We start from the raw sequence: 14185 nt of genomic DNA, 5'->3' as shown, positions 1-14185 counted from the left end.
CATTTTCTAAGGGAAATAAAGTGATCAAAGATGTGTGTCATTTCCTCAAGCCAACACTTTCTATTTATAGAAAACCCTCTAGGTTTAGGTTAGAATTGTATGGCATTAAAATAATGGAAACTACAAATGGAATTTCCTATGCATAGGGCCGGCCATACAAAGGGATTGGGCCTCACTTTGCAACTTTCCCATTTGTTATTTTCCATTCCCATTTTCTCAAAAATGCCAATTTTCCAATTTAACCTTTTAAATGCCAATTCAAATTATTTAATAACTTGGAAATAATTATCAAATAATATTGCCATTTAATATATTTATTAATTTAGACATATAAAGTCTCTTAATCAATAAATAAACCTAAAATCTCTTTTCTTTACAATTTCGCCCTTGTTTAGTGAAAATTCATAAAGTAGACATAGTCTAACTTTTAGAATTATAATTGATCAATCAAAATCAATTAACAGAGTCTTACAAGCAGTATGGTCTCAACTAGTATGGGGACCATGGGTCTATATAACCGAGCTTCCAATAAGTCGAACCGAATTTACCAAGTAAATTCCCTAACTTAGTAATTCCTCATTGAATCCACACTTAGAACTTGGAATTGCACTCTCAGTCATATAGAACGCTCTATATGTTCCACGATATAGACACGTCATTAGTTATCCATTGTTATAACCCTAATGTGATCAATGATCCTCTATATAAAGATGTACATTGACCACCAACCCGATGCAAGCATGGACCCCAAGGCACCTGGGGGGCAACTGAGGCATGAAGTAACAAGGTTGGTTACAAAGCTTCTAACAACGAGGCAGATAATGAAGCTCTGAATGCTGGCCCCAAGCTAGCACACGAAGCGCGAGCTAACCACCTAGACATGCATTGTGACTCTTAACTAGTCGTAGGTTATGTCCTAGGTGAATATACAACTTAATACAAGAAGATGATGGCCTATCGGAGCTATTAAGACAGCTCAAAGGCTATACTAAAAGGCAAGCCCCCAAAGGCGACACAACAGCCAACGCACTCGCTCAACTAGCCAACTGTGCCTTGACAACCAACGTAAACTTGGTACTTGCTCAGTTCCTCAAAGAACTAAGTCCATCTGTTTCAAAAGGAACAGACATGCTAGACAATCAACATGGACACGCCTACAGCTACATACCTCCAAACAAAAACCTTACCAAAAAGCAGGGATTAGGGGATGGCTGCAAGGTGTCCAATCCTGCACAGCATAGCACACAAAAGTGGTATCCCAACACCACCAAGGAGCATTTCCAAGAAAGAAGTTGTATAGCTATTGACAAAAGTGCACAAAAGCTCTATGGTAATTATGCTGAGGGCAAGGCCGATTGAGTGTAGAAGAGATCAAGCAACAACATTGACCTAGCCTTAAGAAGGATGTGCAACCATGACTTTAGCAGGCAGACCGACCATAGAATCATCAATTCGGTCGACCACTACCTCCACAAGATGGCTGACCATAAAATCAATGATTTGGTCAGCCATAGCCTCTTCCAAATGGCCAAGCGATGCTCCAATGTGGCTGGCCACTTGGTCTTGCCCTGGCCAGCCTGATCCACCAGCAGTCTGCTCTCATACTTCTGTCTACAGGGACCAAGAGGTACACAACATCTTTCTAGTAGGATCCTTTGTCTAAAGGAAAAGAAGAGGAGACTAAGCCAACTCAAGGCGGCATGGTTTTGCACAAGGAGTTACCAGGCCCTTAAACAATCAGATTGGGGAAAGAAATTCTTTGTAAGAGACTACTGTTGGAATTTATTTTACCAGGATCTTAGATCTACTCACAAGTATGTTGATTAACACCCTAAATATGAACTTTCTAAAATGATGAAATAAACACATATAAAGTTTAGTAAACCTTCTGTTCAGATATCTAGCCCTTGATTCCTTTCTGTAGCAGAGCATTATCAATATCTGAACCTGGATCTCTTTCTCTGGATCTTTGATGCTGAAACTCCTTCTTGCTGAAAGTCTTTCTTCACGATCTTCCTCACTATGATTGAGGTATCACTTGCTGTGTGTGGGCACTACTCATACACTAAGAATTTTGAAATCTCAATGAGGAAGAGAAAGAGAGTGGATTCGGCCAAAGATAGGGAGAGAGAAGGCTCAGGTTTTTCTCTGAAGGAAAAATAGAAAATTTAAGTGTTATTTTCCTGAAGCCTTCACTATCTATTTATAGCATTCCACTAGGGTTAGGTTTGAATTATTTGGCATTAAAATAATGAAAATATCAGTTTAAATTTCCTACAAAAGTGGTTGGCCCTATACTAGTGGATTTGGGCCTCACTTTTTGCAATTTTGCAGTTTTACCTTTTCTGCATCTGATTTTCTCAAAAACGCCAATTTTCTAATTCAACCATTTAAACGCCAATTCTAACTATTTAATAACTATAAATAATTATTAAATAATATTGTCATTTATCATATTTATTAATTGAACCATACAAAGTATCATAATTAACAAATATGCCCCTATAAACTCTTTCTTTACAATTTCACCCTTACTTAGTGAAAAAATTCACAAATAGACATAGTCTAAATTGAGAATTATAATTGATTAATCAAAACCAATTATATGAGTCTTACAAGCAATATTATCTCAACTAGTGCGGGGACCATGGGTCTATATAACCGAGCTTCCAATAAGTAGATCAAGAATTTAGCACTAAAATTCACTAACTTATTAATTCTTCGTTGAATCCACGCATAGAACTTAGAATTGCACTCTCAGTATATAGAATGCTCTATATGTTCCACCATATAGACACATCATTAGTTATCCATTGTTATAATCCTAATGTGATCAATGATCCTCTATATGAATGATCCACACTGTAAAGGGATTAAATTACCGTTACACCCTACAATGTATTTATTCCTTAAAACACTTGACCCCGTATAAATGATATTTCAGCTTATGTGAAATGAGTACTCCACCATTTATGTTCGTTTGGTCAAGCTCGAAGGAGATCATCCTTTGCTTACTATTCGCCAGATAGAAGCTATAGATTCCATGTTTATGATAGCGCTCCCACTCAATTGCACTACCGTGTTCCCAAAATGTACGTATCACCCTGACCTAAAAGTAGGCTTAACTAACAAATCAAAGAACACGAATAGCCTTTCAAGATTGAGCCTAATCATATCAGGATTAAGATCATTCGATCTAGGATCAACTAGGCGATATTGACTTGAATAGATATTACGGTAAGTTTAATAAATCTAAGTCAAAGTTCAATATCGGTCCCTTCCGATGCATACTCCATGCATCCAACCTGAGCTTTACTTTAACCAATGCTCTGGAAAGAACATAGCATTTCTCCAAATGCAAGTAAACTCTGTTGTAGATTATCATATTAGTAAAACCCTATGTCTGATAAATCTAGGAAACTTTATTCACATAGTCATGTTTACTTTCCAATGTGTTGACGGCACAATAAACAGGATCAAGTATGTGAAAAGGGTTTCAGATGAATTTATACATTATGTACATATAATCATGAAATAAATCATGTGAACCATGCAACATTAAATGTTATTTCTGATCTATATTAATAAGTAAATCTGATTATATTGAAATGAGTTTTATTTAGGGCATAAAACCCAACAACTACTCCCTAAAAAATATTCCTTGACAGCAAATCCCCAGCAGCAAGCATGTTTGGAACAAACTGAAAAGGTCTGCACCATGTTACAAGATAACCGTAAAGGTGCATACAAGTTGTAAAGACCGCTTAGTTTAATTTGGAAATTAGCAGTTAATCATGTTTAATTATGAAATTATTTATAGCTATTTAAATAATTAATTATATTGTTATTATTGAATTCTGAGATGCATTTTATGTCATTCAGTAGTTTTCATAATTTTGCATTTCCGGTGCCCGGTAACATGGAACTCGGTGTTTGGTTCAGTAAAATCACAACTTAGTATGTTAGTAGTTTGGGACGGTTTATTAGACATTGGGAATGTCGGGAATGGCCGGGAATTTAGAATTTCCCAAAAATACTCCTTTAGTGTTATTTATGTTATGTTAGTATGGAGGGGCAAAATGGTCTTTTTGCCCCAATGATATTTTGTCCTTTAGTGGACTTTATTTAGTTGATTTATGTGTTTTATTTTATTAAGTTTTGGCTGAAATAAGTGGGTTAGGTGGCATTTATCCTCATTTTCCAAACTTAGAAAGAAAAATTAGAAATTTTCTCAAAAGCTCTCTCTCTTTTCCTCTCCATTTCGGCCCCTTTGTGCAGCAAGAAAAAGGGGATTTTCTCTTGTGAATCTAGTGATTTTCAGCAAGTATTGTGTGATCCTTGAAAAGGTATTTCTTGTCTAGTTTTCTTCCTTTGTTTTCTTGAAATTTTTGATGAAAAAGATGAGTAATGCATGATGATTTTGATGATGTTGCTGCTGCTAGTTGTTGTTGTTGTTTCTTTGTCTAAACCGTTGAATTAAATATGTTTAGTTAGGTTGAAATGCATGCTAGTTGTTCTTGCTTTAGTTGGTTAGTTTTCTTGTTAAAAAGCTATGGTTTTTAAAGTGAAAATGGAGGTTTTGGTGGCTGTAGCGTTTGCATGAATTAGGGTTAGTTTTCTGCAGTATTTTTATGCTTGTTTATGTAGTTCTAAGCTAGTTTTGAGGCTTGTAAGTGAGCTTTAGCCAAGTTTGAATTTGAACTCAAAGCTTGGAGCTCACATGGTGATTTTCATTTCTGTGCTTTCTGGCCTGTGTTGATGCTTTAGAATTGTTCTATAGGATGTTTAGAACAGCTCTGGAAGGTTTGAGGTTATTTGGATTAGATTTGAGCATTGTGTGAATTTTTGAATTTTTGCCTGCGAGGAACCAGAATTCCGGTTGTGCATCCGGAATTCCGGATGGGTTTTGAAAATTCCCAGAACCGGAATTCCGGTTGGGAAAATTTCAGAAACCCTAGTTTTCCTCGATTTTATGTTAATTGGGGTATTGCCATGCTTTTTATCGATAACGAAACTTTTAGTTCCTAGTTTAAGTCCCCGGGAAGTGATTTAGCGTATCACTTATAGTGTTGTGATTTTTATGGTTTAGGAGCCTGTAATCTGCCGCGCAGATAGTTCCAGTCAGGTTGACCGGCACACGAATTCGGAATCCAGGTAAGATTAGTATAACAGTATGCATATGTAGATTACATGTTTAGCATGCATGTAGGAAGCCTGTTAGATTACATTAGATATGTATGTTGGCTTCGAACCATCCAACTGTGTCACGTCGGTACAGGCTGGAGTATGACCAGCAGCCGGAGTATGACCGGTTCGACCGATTAGGCTGACACTGTATCACATCGGTACAGGCTGGAGTATGACCAGCAGCCGGAGTATGACCGGTTCGACCGATTAGGCTGATACTTAGGTTGGTGGTTCCGTACTATTTGACGTATCACGTCGGTACAGGCTGGAGTATGACCAGCAGCCGGAGTATGACCAGTTCGACCGATCAGGCTGATACTGTAATACGTCGGTACAGGCTGGAGTATGACCAGCAGGTGTAGTATGACCGGTTCGACCGATCAGGCTGTTACTTGTCAATAGTACCGTCCCTATGAACGTTCAGAACTCAGTATCGTGTTGGACACGACAGTTAGGGGGACTTAGTATCGTGTTGGACACGACAGTTAGGGTTATGGTCAGGGGTATGGGCGTCTGACCATGACCGGGATTTATGTATGAGTATTATTATGCTTTTCTTACTGAGTCTGTCGACTCACAGTGCTATGTTTATGTGTAGGTAAAGGCAAGGCTAGGGCTGATGGACCGTGAACGAGCCTATGAAGATTGTACATGTCGGGGCGGTTAGGCCTGGAGCGTACGACCATCGGGACAGCAAGGCTATTTTTGTAATTAGTTGCTAGGCGACAAGTATTTTGTATAGACAGTAAACTTTTGTAAATGGTTTTTTAATCGGGATCCCGAGTCTTTTGTATAAATATTTTACAAGTTTAATTAAAAAGCAAAAATTTTAATTAATCACGTTTTCCATAAACCTCGTTGATTAGCAACGAGCTGCACAGCATGTTTAAAAATCACGTAATACGCCTATGCTAGTTAGGGTGTTACACAAGTCTGGCGAGTACAATGAGAACATGAAGTCAGAACTTCTACCCAAACACTGAAATAGGGAACATCTCAGTAAGTACTCTCACTAGCCAACTTTTTAATTAGTTCCTCTAATGTTTCATCGTCCATGGACCCATAAAACCTCTAGTACCCATGACCTTCTTGGCGTGGTCTCCCATTGTTCTTCAATGGTGGCCTCTGCTTTACTAAGCCGTACAGGGGTAGCCACTATGTGATTTCAAAAGCGAACACTAAGCTATAAACTTTTGTTACATGTAAGACCAAGTGTGTCTAAACCACTTGTTTACAAGATTAACTTCTTAAAGTTACTCTTTTTGTTCCACATGCATACTATAGACAACACCCCAAGAAAGAACCCATGCAAAGTCTGTGAAACTTGGTGAATAGCAAGTGACCAAGAGACTTGCCTGCATGGTTGCTTCTGGGACACCCATACCGTACAGTGCATCGATCTGACACAAAAACTTATGTAGAGAAATTTAAATGCTTAGAATAAGCTACTAAACCTGCCTCTAAGTCGTCCAGGCATACTTTGGCTTGACATAGTAAATTCGGACCCTTACACGTCAAGGCCATAAGAAGATAGAAAGGACAATCATATGTCTGTCATAGATGGATTTAAGGCTAAATAATAGTAGTGTTCAAAAATAGAAGGCCTATAGGCCAAAGCAAGAACATGAAAGCCTTGAGGTCAGATATGAGATCAATTTGCATGCATGAGGCCAAGGCCCTGCTAAAACCATATAGCCGGAAAAGAACTGGATACAGCTCTTATAGGGGCCACGTACCGGGCTATGGCTAAGGCCGAGTTCCTTACAGGTTCCAATCCATGTTGAGTCTTAAGTTTAACATTCGACAATAATAGACTCACCATTAAGCTTCATATGGAGTTTCCAAGGAAACCACTTGTGAGACTAATGTTGTATATGCCTACAGAGTTTAATTCTTGTCGAATTCAAAAGATACAGAAAACTAGCTACCCACTTGGAACCAAGGCCCATGCCGGCTAAGGTTCTCAAGCCTTGAAATAGTTGGCCAGGGTCCCATGACTCAACCAAGAACTGGCCAGGGTCACCAAACCCATCCATCAATAGGCAAACTTTATAGGGTAACACCCTAAAGCTAGCCAAGTCCCAAGATTAAGCCTTAGGGCCGGCTAGGTCTTAAGCAAGACCTCCTAGGCCAGCCAAGGTAAGTTTTGAATCCCAATGTGTATTTTTTCTTTCAAAACTCGAATATGTATCTCGTATTCTTTATGACTCAAACAGTTAAGAATCATAGAATAGGCCAAAATTGAATCTTTTCTATCAAAAAGTCACACATTATACATTTTAAAGCTGTCGTGAGGATCAATATACCAAAGAGATTACAAACTAACATGAGAATCAAAAAGTTTCCAAAAGCTTAAAAAGCTTGAAACTTGTTAATGGCAGGTACAAAGAGGAGATATCCAAAAATAGAAGATGAGATGTATATAAAGAGAGAAGATCAAAGATCCAAAAGCATGTCCTGCAAAAAGACAACACTTGGCTGGGCAAGGCTGCTCAACAATGACTGCTACAAATAAGACGACAGCTAGAAAGTTCCTATTCGACTTGATGTTTGAAAAGGGAGTTGTGGGGAAAATGTTAAATCAAATTTCTTCCGCCTCACGTGGCATGTCCACATCAGCCAAAGATAGAGTACATGTGGAGTACAATCCTGCCAGTAGCAGAACAAGGCCTCCATGCAAGATATATTAAAACAATCAAGTAGCAACTGAATGGAGTGAAGAGAGCCCTCAAGGAGCTATACCAACGTCCCTGGCCGTCTAAGAAAAGCCTATAGGCTAGCCAGGGGTGAACCTATAGGCCGCCAGGATCTGTGCACAAGCTGGCTGGCCAAAAAGTGACTTTCGGACTAAGGGAGCTTTCGTTCGACCGAGGGAACCTGGCCTCTACAAGGAGACGATGTACAAAGCTGTCTTCAACTTGCAAAAGGCTCACCTCCATATCTAAAGGCCGACCTCCTCTTGGTAAAGCCATAGTGACCTACAGGATCCTGGTAGGCACATGACCTGCCAGGACCATGGCCAGCCTAGATTGACCTAGCAGGACCATGGCCGGCCAGACCTCCCTGTAGGTCTATAGGCGGCCAGGATTAACCTAGCAAGACTCTATGTACAACCTAAAATGTGGACAGCAAGCTACCTACGAATTAGGCCCTTAACATCCCAACAAACTGATGGAAAATATCTACTTTCAAGGGGTAGTTTAGTCTTTTGTATTTAATCAATTTAATATGTAAATATCTAAGGGTTTTATTGTAAATTAGGGTTTTAGGCTTCTTATATAATTGCCTTAACTCTAACCTAGAAAACCTAAGTCACTAAGGCTAATTCTTAGCCTCCAAGTTACTCTAAGTCAGAAATCCTAGTCTCTCTTTCTCTCTCTCTGCTACACGCCCACAAGGGCTCTCTCTCTCTTCCTCTCTCACACACTTCTAAGGCTATTCATCTCTCTCATTAGAGATCTACCTACTTGATTCATGTTTTGCATCCATATTGATACAACTACTACTGTACCTAAACTAACTGTTTAGTTAGTTAATTAGTTAAAACAGTTATTATTGTTTCTTTGTAACTACTTTCTGTTGCTTTTCGTTCTTGCTTACTCAATGTATTCTCCCCTATATAAATGAAATCATTTCCTAAGGCTAGTTAACTTTTGCTAGTCTTGAATTGCAATCTCATAGATTGGATTCTGTTAGATTCTTAGCATAGATAAGCTCCTACATGGTATCAGATTGCCCCTGACTTCTGTCTCATATGGATCCTCATAATCCTGAAAATCAACCTCGTTCCTCAACTCACACAACCACCACCGCTGCTCAAGCTCCGGTCAATCTTCCATGGAATCCGTTCCAAAATTCCCTTCACTCCTCTCTCACCGTGAAATTGGATCGCTCCAATTTCCTCGCATGGGAATCTCAAGTTATACCAACTGTAATTGGTCACGGTCTCAATGACATACTTCTTGGAGGTATTTCTCCACCTGAAAGATTGGTTAATGGCCAAACAGACCCTGAATTCACTACCTGGAAGAGAAAGGATCAGCTTCTCCTTAGTTGGCTTCGCTCATCGATGTCTGAATTTGTTCTTGGATCTCTTACTCAATTCCAAAGCTCCTACTCTTCCCGGCGCGCATTGGAACAAAGATACGCCAATCAATCCAAAGCCCGAATTTTACAGATCAAGTCACAACTCTCTACAATTCAGAAAGGTAATCTTTCCATTTCGAACTACCTTGACAAGGTAAAGATTCTTGCTAATTCTCTTTCAGTTGCTGGTACTCCTATGGACGAAAATGATTTAATCATGCACTTGCTCAATGGATCAGGCCCTTAATTCGATCCTATTGTTGTTCATGTTACTAGCCTTGTTGATGATATTTCCTTTGAATCTATTCAATCTTTATCACTAACTCATGAGCTCAGATTGGAAAGACACTACACTATAGATGATTCCAGCACCAAGATCTCAACAAATCTTGCTGTTGGTCCTACCAGATCTGCAAATGGGACACTAAATTGATACAATACATCAGGCAGAGGATCAAATTCTCAATATAATAATTGTGTCCCTCCCATAAACTTTGGCTGAGGTGCTTCCCCCACACCAAAATTGATTTGTCAAGTTTGTCACAAACTTGGATACACAGCTGTTGTGTGTCACTACAGGTTTGATAAAGGGTTTGTTACCCCAAAAATTGGTGATTCTCGTGCCTTCCTAACAGAGATTGATGATTCTGAAGACCATCAGGCTTACACATCCTCAATGATCCTTGACTATGCTATTGATCAAGAATGGTATGTTGATACCGGTGCTACAAATCATATTGCTCTCGCCATGGAAAATCTTGAACATGAACAACCTTATTTTGGCCAAGATTCTCTCACTGTTGGTAATGGTAAGAAACTTACAATATCTCATCTTGGTACTCACTCAATTCCTATTGTTTCTCAACCTCTAAAGCTTAATTCAGTTCTTAAAGTTCCTAACATAAAGAAAAACCTTGTTAGTGTCTTAAAACTAACCAATGATAATAACGTTTTTCTTGAATTTCATTCAAAATGTTGCTTTGTTAAGGACAAACTCACAGGGAATGTCCTACTCAAAGGGAGAGTTAAAAATGGTCTCTACATGCTTCCCCAACAACCCACTTCAGAACCTGATCTGGAGCTTCAATGTCACATGGCCACTACTATGGCATCTGCCTTAGACAATACTGAGTCCTATGTTTCTAGTTTCGAGTCTAAGAGTTGTCTTTCCAATTGTACTTCAACTGTTTCACCAGCTGCACAATCTTTTAATCCTACTGGTATTAATAAAAATGAGTTGAATTCTGATACACCAGTTTGCCTATACACCAAATCTAATTTGAATTATGATGTTAATATATGGCACTCCAAATTATGTCACCCAGCACCAAAAACTTTGGCCAAAATCTTGTCTAAAATAAATATTTCACACAACCTTAAAAATATTTCACACAACCTTAAAACTCTTAAATTCTGTGAAGCATACAAAATGGGAAAAAGCCATAAATTATCCTATTCTCAGTCAAATTCTCGAGCCTCTCAGCCACTTGAGTTGCTCCACACTGATCTTTGGGGCCCCTCCCATGTTACTTCTCTTGAAGGATACAAGTATTACATCATCTTTGTTGATGATTTCAGTAGGTTTACCTAGATTTTTCCCCTAACAGTAAAATCCCAAGCCTTTTCTCTATTCTTAGAGTTTAAAAAGCTAGTTGAGAAACAGTTTGAACTCCCCATAAAAACTGTCCAATCAGACTGGGGAGGTGAGTACAGGGTTTTTGATAAGTTTCTTACTCAACATGGAATCTCTTTTCAACATCCTTGTCCCCATGACCATGAGCAAAATGGCAGGGTCGAGAGAAAGCATCGACATATCACAGAAACTGGGCTCACTTTGCTTGTTGAATCTGGTCTTGACTTAACACACTGGTGGCTAGCTTTTCAACATACTGTATATGTTATAAATAGGCCTCCTACACTTGCTATTGATGATCTATCATCCTATGAATGTCTCTTTCACAAGCAGCCTGACTACAGCTTTCTCAAGCCTTTTGGATGCTCTTGCTACCCTCATTTACGGCCATATCAATCTCACAAACTAGAAATTCGATTAGAAAAATGTACATTTGTGGGATATTCTATGTAGCCCAAAGGTTATTTGTGTAGAAGCCAAACAAGGAGAACATATATTGCTCGAAATGTAATCTTTAATGAGCAAGAATTTCCAACAAAATCTACATCAACACACCAACAGGTAAAACCTTCACCCTCCATACTATTTCCAACAACTTCCTTCTTTACTACTCCTATGGAAAATATTTTAACTAACTCAAGTACTCCTATTGTTGATACACCTACTGCTGGTGATGTTACTGCAAGTTCCACATCTCTCCCTACTCAATCCCAGCACCGTCAACCTACACTAGCTGCAACCATCAATGAGCCAAATGAGCCCAATGCACCAGATGCACCCCCCCCCCAATCCTATATCTCATGGACCAGTACCATCATCAAACACCAACCAAACTACCATAATCCCAACCCCTAGTCAGTTACCAGTCCCTCAACCACCCACAAATTCTCATCCAATGACAACAAGATCCAAAAATGGAGTCCATAAACCAAAAGCATACCTTGCCACCAATCACCCTTTACCTGAATCTCTAACCCCAACTGAACCCAAAACACTTAAACAAGCCTTGGCCGATCCTAAATGGTTTAAAGCCATGCAAGATGAATACATAACACTCAAAAAATGGAACATGGACCCTGGTTCCTTATGATTCATCAATGACTTTGGTTGACAACAAATGGGTGCATCGGATAAAGCTCAATTCAGATGATTCAGTCAAAAAGCTCAAGTCTAGGCTTGTAGCAAAAGGCTACCTCCAAACTCCAAGGATCGATTTCACAGACACATTTAGTCCGGTTGTCAAACCAGCAACTATTCGATTGCTCCTCACCATTGCTGTAACAAACAATTGGCCAATAAACCAGCTGGATGTTTTGAATGCATTCTTAAATGGCTTACTCAAAGAAACCGTGTACATGCCCCAGCCCCTGGCTTTGTAGATGCTGAGAAACCAACTCATGTATGCAAGCTTCACAAAGCATTATATGGTCTAAAGCAAGCACCACGTGCTTGGAATGATACACTGAAACAAACCTTATTTCAAAAAGGTTCTTTTGCTTCTCGATCGAACACATCCTTGTTTATCCGAGGCTCTACAAAAGATTTAGTGCTTCAGGTGTATGTAGATGATATAATCATCACAGGGCCAAACAACACAGTCATCAACAGTCTTATAAAGGAATTGAATCAAGTGTTTTGTATAAATAATCTTGGGCCATTACACTACTTTTTGGGGGTTGAAATTGCTCGAAATGCCACTGAAATGTATTTGTCCCAGACAAAATATATCTCTAATTTACTGGTTAAACTTCATATGGACGGTGCTAAGCTTTCTCCAAATCCCACAAGCTCTACACACAAGCTATCACTATCTGAGGGAGAACCATTTATGGATCAAACACTATACAGAAGCACATTGGGGGCCTTACAATACCTGACTTTAACTAGGCCGGGCATTGCATTCATTATCAACAAGTTAAGTCAATTTATTCATGCTCCAACAACAGTCCATTGGGAAGCATGTAAAATGTTATTCAGATACCTTAAAGGGGCAATTCATGAGGGACTTCTCATCAGACCAGCACCACAACTCTGTCTTCAAGCATACTCAGATGCCGATTGGGCAAGTTGCCCAGATGACCGACAATCCACGGGTGGCTATGCAATTTTCTTTGGAGGAAACCTGGTGTCTTGGTTTGCAAAAAAACAACCTGTAGTGGCTAGATCGAGTACGGAAAGTGAATTTAGAGCCCTCACAAACACAACAGCAGAATTAAGGTGGCTCTGCTCTGTTCTCATTGAACTCAAAGTTCCTCTACCCACAACACCAATAATTTGGGTTGACAACTTAGGTGCAGCTTCACTAGCTGCCAATCCGGTCTTTCACGCTCGATCAAAGCACATCGAAATCGACCTACACTTCATTCGAGACCAAATCTTAACAAAATAAGTCAAAGTTTATGTGCCTTCCTGTGACCAAACTGCAGATATCCTAACGAAGCCACTGTCAACTGATCGATTTCATTATCTCAAGCACAAGCTTCAAGTGTGTCCAACACCCTTTCGCTTGAGGGGGGATGATACAACTACTACTGTACCTAAACTAACTGCTTAGTTAGTTAATTAGTTAAAATAGTTATTACTGTTTCTTTGTAACTACTTTCTATTGCTTTTCGTTCTTGCTTACTCAATGTATTCTCCCTTATATAAATGAAATCATTTCCTAAGGCTAGTTAGCTTTTGCTAGTCTTGAATTGCAATCTCATAGATTGGATTCTATTAGATTCTTAGCATAGATAAGCTCCTACACATATAGAGAACTATATCATATCTCACCTATAGTGATCTAAATACAGTAGAACCTCTATTTAAGAATACTCTATTCAAGAATAACCTCTAATTTGTTATAAAAAAATCAAGTCCCGATTTGTGCCAATTATAAATAAGAATAACCTCTAAATTGTAATTTGTTATACATTTTCTAAGTCCCATATAACAAAGTATACCTCTATATAAGAATAATTACATCTTAATAAAATATATACATGTATTTTGTAAATTTATTTATGTAAAATTAATAATTTTATTTTAAATTATAATACATGTATGAAATTATATTTACTCTAAAATATTTCTATTATGATATAGTATTAATGATTATTTATTATTATTATTGTTACATTGATATTTTTTGGTTTTTTAATTTTTTTTTTCTAGTGTAACTCTATTTAGTTATAACCTCCCAATTAGAATATAATTTACTTGGTCCCATGTGTATTCTTAAATAGAGGTTCTACTGTAGTATTATCTCTAGGTATCAATACAACCAAAAGGGGAGTA

The sequence above is a fragment of the Cannabis sativa genome, chromosome 2 (genome assembly GCF_029168945.1).
Source record: "Cannabis sativa cultivar Pink pepper isolate KNU-18-1 chromosome 2, ASM2916894v1, whole genome shotgun sequence".
NCBI lineage: Eukaryota > Viridiplantae > Streptophyta > Magnoliopsida > Rosales > Cannabaceae > Cannabis > Cannabis sativa.
Note: the sequence above shows the minus strand (reverse complement) of the source record.